Source organism: Amblyomma americanum, chromosome 7 (assembly GCF_052857255.1).
Source record: "Amblyomma americanum isolate KBUSLIRL-KWMA chromosome 7, ASM5285725v1, whole genome shotgun sequence".
In the NCBI taxonomy this organism is placed as follows: Eukaryota; Metazoa; Arthropoda; class Arachnida; order Ixodida; family Ixodidae; genus Amblyomma; species Amblyomma americanum.
The window spans coordinates 130,156,008-130,162,873 of record NC_135503.1 but is presented as its reverse complement, the minus strand read 5'-3'; the positions used below and the strand labels follow the sequence as shown (position 1 = coordinate 130,162,873).

General features: G+C 49.7%; 1 pseudogene; it reads right to left on the bottom strand.

The window, feature by feature from the left end:
- Positions 1-2,025: 2,025 nt before the first annotated feature.
- On the bottom strand, positions 2,026-6,071 carry LOC144097461 (uncharacterized; annotated as a pseudogene).
- Between the last annotated feature and the right edge of the window lie 795 nt (positions 6,072-6,866).

Here is a 6,866-nt window from a genome sequence, read left to right as displayed (position 1 = left end):
GTGCCCCTGGCGCGCAGAATGATTAACCCGTGCCCTCGGGTGAGAGGAAAGCCGAGTGGCGCTCCCTCCTCATCGGAGAGGGCCGCCTACAGAGATCACGCATCACGCGAGAGCTTAATGAGACGCTGACGCGCATTCGTATCGTGAAAAGAAGCGAGCCGCTCACCTTCGCTATGAAGGACTATTTAAACCTGTTAAAGGCGCGGTACTTGGCAGAATTTTTATTTTATAGTTATTCTTAATTTCTTCATTGCATTTTGTTCTAATTTCTCATTATTTTCTTCGTATGATACTTGCTATGTAAGAGTAAATGAAACACACTGATGTGCCTTTTCGCTTGATTCAAGCTGCATTTTTTATGGAAAACTAAGTTATTTTTGTGCTTTAACTGTATTTTTATAATTCCGCCCAACAAAAGAATTTATTCTGATCTGCTTCGTAAAAAGAGGCGGTCTAACAGTCCCCGGTAGTCTAACTTCGAACCTGCTTGTGTACTACTTATTACCAAGTAGCATGTATCTATTTGTAAATAAAGCACGAATCTACAACCTGCATCCTTCCCTTCCGTCACCGAGTGTGCAGATGCGCAACATCTAATAGAACCGTTTGACAAACGAAGAACGTAGGAAGAAAGACGACTGATTGGCCCAACAGCATTGACATCGTCTCTTCCTAATTCTTCCCTTTTCTTAATGTACTACCAGCTGAACGAGCGTCGCTGGCCCTACGTATGATTTTCAGCAGCCTCAAACAGTGCAGCACATCTTTTTTTTTGTTTGGTATCGGTATCTTTAAAATGCACACTAAAACGATAATTCTCATACCGATACTTTGACAATTTTTCGTATAGCAAGCGGTAGCTAATACCAATACATAAATTCGACAGACAATATAGTACCGAATACGCAGGAAACTTCGATACTGGCCATGCCTGCTCTGTGGAGCCGCCCAAGATGTTCTCCAGGTACCCAAGCTAAAAGAAGGAAATTTCGCGCTGGTGTTGCCCGAAACATCTCTTCGGAACAAGCTCCTCAGACGACGTGGAACATTTCGAAAAGAAATGCGTTACTTTTCCCGCCACTCAGCTTCTGACAAGTGATGTTTGATTAACTGAATGGCAACAGGCATCCTGGCTTCAGCGTCACCCAACGACTCAATAGCGATCGCTTAGTTTGTCATAGCATCAGTGCAGATGAGCGGAATGTGCCCAGACTTGTCAGCATTGCAGGTGTGCAAATCTCGCTTGTCACAATCGTAAGTCGCACCATCCGTGTTCGACCACCTGAGTCTTATTATCAGCGCATGGATCTCCACCTTGGAGGGCCGTTCCTTTTGCTAAGACTTCAGATATCTGCTTACGTGCGTCGACAGGTGCTGCCGGTTCCCAGATACAACACTTGCCACGGACATTTAGGCCAGAATAACTGAACACGTAGCGACGACCGCGAGAAACCACAGCTTACCGGGGCGGATTCCAGAACTGTCATTCTCCTAGGTGGCTCATTGTATAGGGCGTTTCGCTACTGAGCCGGACTACCCGGGTTCAAACCCCACCGCAGAATGCCGCGTTTCTAAGGAGGCGTCTGTGTGCTGTGCGATGTGAGTGCACGTTGAAAATCCCAAGGTGGCCGAAATTATTCATAGCGGTCCACTACGGCACCTTTTCCTTGTATGGGGTTCGGTTTGGAATGTGGTCACAAGATTGCAGAGGTCGCTGCCTAGGGTTTCCTCTGTGTTGTGCCAATCTGCATATCTAATATTTTTGGTAAAGGTGAGAGCTGGGCACGTGTCGCGTGCAAAATAGTTCCCATTGCGAGGGGGTTGTCCAGGTCCGTGTGAAGAGGAAGACCCAACGTTGACGCAGATTTCGCCAGTTTGCGTCCTCGTTTTTCTTCACATATTGTTACATCGTTACGACACACGTGGCGTATCTTACTGTATACGACAGTACGCCGTTCGAAGGTTGCAACATGAATCTCTTTTGCTTCCGGCTCGGAGCGTATATATACGAAACAGAGAGGGGGAAAGGGGAAAGGGAGAACAAGGGAAGGATATCAAACGATAAACGCACGTGCCGTCAGCGCTTGCAAGGCAGTCTGATTGCGGCTGACGTCACTTTACAACATCTCTTCTTCCTTAATAGTGAAGTCGCTGTACTGGTTTTCTTTGACGTGTAGAGCGCCGCAAGGCTTGGGGTGATCTGACGGGTTCAGCGTTGCTCCCTGCGAGTTCCCGCTGAAGTTCATGCTCAGGTTTTGTTATGCCCCCTTGTTCGGCTGGCGTTCTCGGCAACAGTGGGTAGTCGCTAGGAGTACCTGTTCTCGAGTCTCGTTTTGCCGCTTCTTGGTCTTTACCAAACGGTGGCGTCGCATCTTCCCGGTCCCGCACCTGGTCAACATGTCGTCTTACTGATCCGGCTGGTGTTCGAATGCTCACCATCCGAGAGCCTGTTGTAGACTCTACAATTCCTGGAGTCCATTTCTCACCCCATCCGAAGTTGCGGGCGTACACGGTAGCTTCAGGCAATGGCAGTGGCCACTCGTCTGCTTCGTTCGCTGGCCCTGCGTGTACAGGGGGGAAACATGTGTCTAAACGGGATCGAATCTTATATCCGAAGAGCAGCTCTGACGGCGATTTTCCAGAGCGGTTAGGTGTCCTTCTGTAATTGAAAAGGAGCTTGTTTATATTATCTTCCAGCCGCCCCTCACCAATCTTCTTGAGGCCGTCCTTAATTGTCCTGACAGCCCTTTCTGCTAGGCCGTTCGATTGAGGGTGATATACAGCTGTGCGCAGATGTGTTATGTTGTTCCTCTTGACAAAAGTAGCGAACTCGTCAGCGGTAAACTGCGTTCCATTATCGGATACGATGGTTCGTGGCACGCCAAATCTCCAGAAGATACCGCGCAGGCAGTTGATTGTGCATGACGCGTTTGCTTGTCGGAGTGGCACAGCTTCAATCCACTTACTGTATGCGTCCACGACCACGAGTATCATGTTCCCTGCAATAGGTCCCGCCAAATCGATATGTACCCTTGCCCATTTTTCAACAGTAGCGGGCCAGCCTTTTGGCGTTGCTGTAGCTGGCATGGGCAGGTTTTGGACACAACTCTGACATGACGCTGTCACTGCCTCTATTTCGCGATCTAACCCTGGCCACCAGAATGACGATCTAGCAACCGCCTTCATAGCGGACGATCCCTGGTGCGTCTCATGCAAAAGGTATAAGATGCGACGTCGCGCCTCCATGGGAACGACTACTCGCCGGCCCCAGTATAACAACCCGTGGGCCAAAGAAAGCTAAAATTTCTTGTCAAAAAAAAGGTGCGACACTCGTGTTCAAGTCTTTCGCGCAGGGCGGCCAACCGTTCTTGGTGAATCGCATAACTTGACTCAGAGCAGGGTCGCCCGCAGTCAACTGCCTTAGCTCCTCAACTGACACAGTTCCCTCATCGAACACACGCAAGGCCAGCAGATAGTCTGGTGGGTCCGCTTCTGGTGGCTTCGGCTCAGACGTCCGTTGTGGCAGTCTACTAAGGGCGTAAGCGTTGAGGAGTTGTTTACCAGGAGAGTATTGAAGCTGATAGCGGAATCCGCCTAAGTACAGCGCCCAGCGCTGTATTCTGGCGGCTGCCAATGCTGGAGTTGGTCGATCCGCCTTCAGCAGGCCCACGAGCGGCTGGTGTTCGGTGACCAATACAAATTCTCGGCCTACGAGATAATCACGGAATTTGGACACTCCAAACACAAGAGCAAGGGCTTCCCTCTCAAGCTGGGAATAATTTTTCTCAGCCCTTGTTAGCGTCCTAGAACGGAACCCGACAGGTTTGTTTACCTTTCCAAATGTATGGAAAAGCACGGCACCTATTCCGTCCTGTGAAGCGTCACACTCTAGCTTGAGGGGCCTCTCGGGATCATAGTGAGCCAGCACAGCCGCTTCCGAAGGCATTTTTTTTTGCTGCACGAAAAGCTGCTTCTTGCGCATGTCCCCAGAACCAACGTGTGCTGTTCTCCAATAACTTGTACAGCGGTGCAAGTACGGAAGACATGTTGGGTACGAACTTCGAATAAAATATAATCATGCCCAGAAACGACCTCAACTGCTGAACATTTTGTGGGTTGGGGGCTTGCGCGATTGCTTCAACATGCTTCTCTATCGCATGCAGACCTTCACGATCAATTTTATGACCCAGATACGTCACTGCCTCTTGGCGAAAGCTGCATTTCTCAAGTCTGAGCTTCACTGCATGCTCACGAAAACGCTGCAGTACTTGTCGTAATCTGTCGGTGCTACCAAGTTTTTCTGATACCAAAACGTTGTCAAGGTAAGCCTGAACACCGGTCAGGCCCTGCAGAACTGTTTCTATTTTCCGCTGGAAGATGGCAGGCGCGGAAGCTATGCCGAACGGCAGTCGGTTGTAGCAAAACAACCCGCGGTGTGTATTGATTACGCACATCTTCCTTGAGTCCTCATCGAGGGGGACTTGGTTATACGCGTCTCTTAAATCCAGCGTGCTGAAGCAGTCCCCACCGTTCAGGCATGCGAAGATGTCATCAATAGCTGGCAACGGGTACTGCTCCAGTTCACAGACGGGATTCAAGGTCACCTTAAAATCAACGCAGATTCTAACCTCGCCGTTCTTCTTCATTACAGGCACAATGGGAGTAGCCCATTCGGCGTGCGTTACAGGTGACAGTACTCCAAGCGTTACGAGCCTATCAATCTCTTTCGAAAATTTGTCGCGTAAAGCAAATGGAAGGGAACGGGCCTTACAAAATTTCGGCATGGCGCCTTCCTTGAGCTTCAGATGAACAGGGTGTCCGTCAATTAGGCCCAGCTCGGGGCTGAAAACGTCTTTGAACTCTGACAGGACGGCATGCATGGCGGGGGTATGGCTGCTTCCTGGACCAGAGTTTTGTTGCACTGATACGTTCAACACCGAGGTTCCTGCGTCATTGAACTTGGAAATCAACTCCCGTCCACAAAGGCTCGGACCTGAACAGTTCAGGACCATCAAGGAACTCTTGACCTCCTTGTCGTTGTAGGACACTGACATACTCAGTTTCCCTAATACTGGAAGTTGTCCAAGATAACAGGACAGTTTAATGAATGCGGGTTCTAATTACGGCCAATGTTCACGGTTTTTCTCAAAAATCTCTTTGGACACAACACAGATGGGTGAGCCGGTGTCCACAATCATAGGTACGTCAATGCCACAGCATGTGAAAGTACGAAGAATAGGTGGTGGTAGCCGACCATTGAAGGGTGCGGTTAGTGTCCAAATGTGCGCATCGTCTCCATTTTCCTCAGTAACATCCGCTGTTACTGCAAACGCTTCTCCTTGCCTGCATTCTGAACATGCCTTTGGGCGTGCTTTCCGCACGTCGCTTTGGCACATCTTCGCCAGATGGCCGTATACACCACAGCGGTAACACCTCGCTTTCGCCCAGCCGCAGGCGTTTCTGTTGTGTTTCTTACTTCCGCAACGCCCACATACTGACACCAGTTCATCAGCTTGTCGTGCATTGACCTTGAGTACGGGTTCAATGTCAGAAGACAGCTTCTTTGTATCGTTTTCCGCTGCTTCTGCTGGTATGGCAATTGTTTCAGCCTCCTTCAACGTCAAATCTGTTTTCGCTAATAGCTGCTTCTGAATAGCGCTTGACCTCACGCCACAGACGATTCTGTCGCGAAGCATCCGGTCTAGCATGTCACCGAAATTACAGCCATCCGCAATCCGGCGAACTTCAACGATGAACTGTTGAATGGGCTCACCTTCCAACTGGCAGCGATTGAAGAACCGATAGCTCTCCGTTATTTCATGACGCTTGGGGTCGAAGTAGGCATCCAAAACTTTGACTTCTTCCTCGTACGTCAGCGAGTTTGGCTTCCTCGGTGCAACCTGTCCTGAGAGCACTTGCACGGTGCGCGTACTCAATGCTGCTACCAGCAACGCCCTCTTCTTTCCCGAGTCGCTGACGCCTGTTGCCTCAAAACAAGCTTCTACCTTCGTGATGTATGCCTTCCAGTTGTCGGACTGGTCATCGTATTCCGGTAGTTGATGATGAGCCATGGTCGGTATTTCCGCGGCCGCTGTTTCCTGCCTAACTGCTTGGCTTACATCATTTTTCACCTCAAGGGTTCTTTCTGGCCTCGTCGCCACTGTTACATCGTTACGACACACGTGGCGTGTCTTACTGTATACGACAGTACGCCGTTCGAAGGTTGCAACATGAATCTTTTTTGCTTCCGGCTCGGAGCGTATATATACAAAACAGAGAGGGGGAAAGGGGAAAGGGAGAACAAGGGAAGGATATCAAACGATAAACGCACGTGCCGTCAGCGCTTTCAAGGCAGTCTGATTGCGGCTGACGTCACTTTACAACACATATGTACCCCCATAATGGGCTGGGGGCATTAAATTAAGTCCCCAACGATCATGAGCGGGTCCCTGTTCGCCACCTTTAACGCGTGACTGAATAAGTCTGCAAATGTGGAGTTTGAAAGTTTGGAAGAGCTGTAAACACATGGGGGTCCTGCTTGCGTAGAGGAAGGATCGTCACCATTACATAGGAGACAATCGCTTTGTAATCAAGGTCCGCCGGAGACGACGTAATATTTTTATGCCCGCAGAGGCGGCTCTGCACGTCCTCCTCATGTACCGAGTAATTGGTGAGAGTGGCTACATTCTCCAGCTATTGGAGGGCCACTACAGCAGGAATACATGGGAAAGTTGTTAAGAACCGCTGCACCAAACCCCTTACAAGACTCCCAACTAAAGCAGCACTTCTTGACTGCACCAAATTATGATCCAACTACACTAACCCTACCCCTATAGCAGATCAGGTTTACACTACATGGTCCCGAC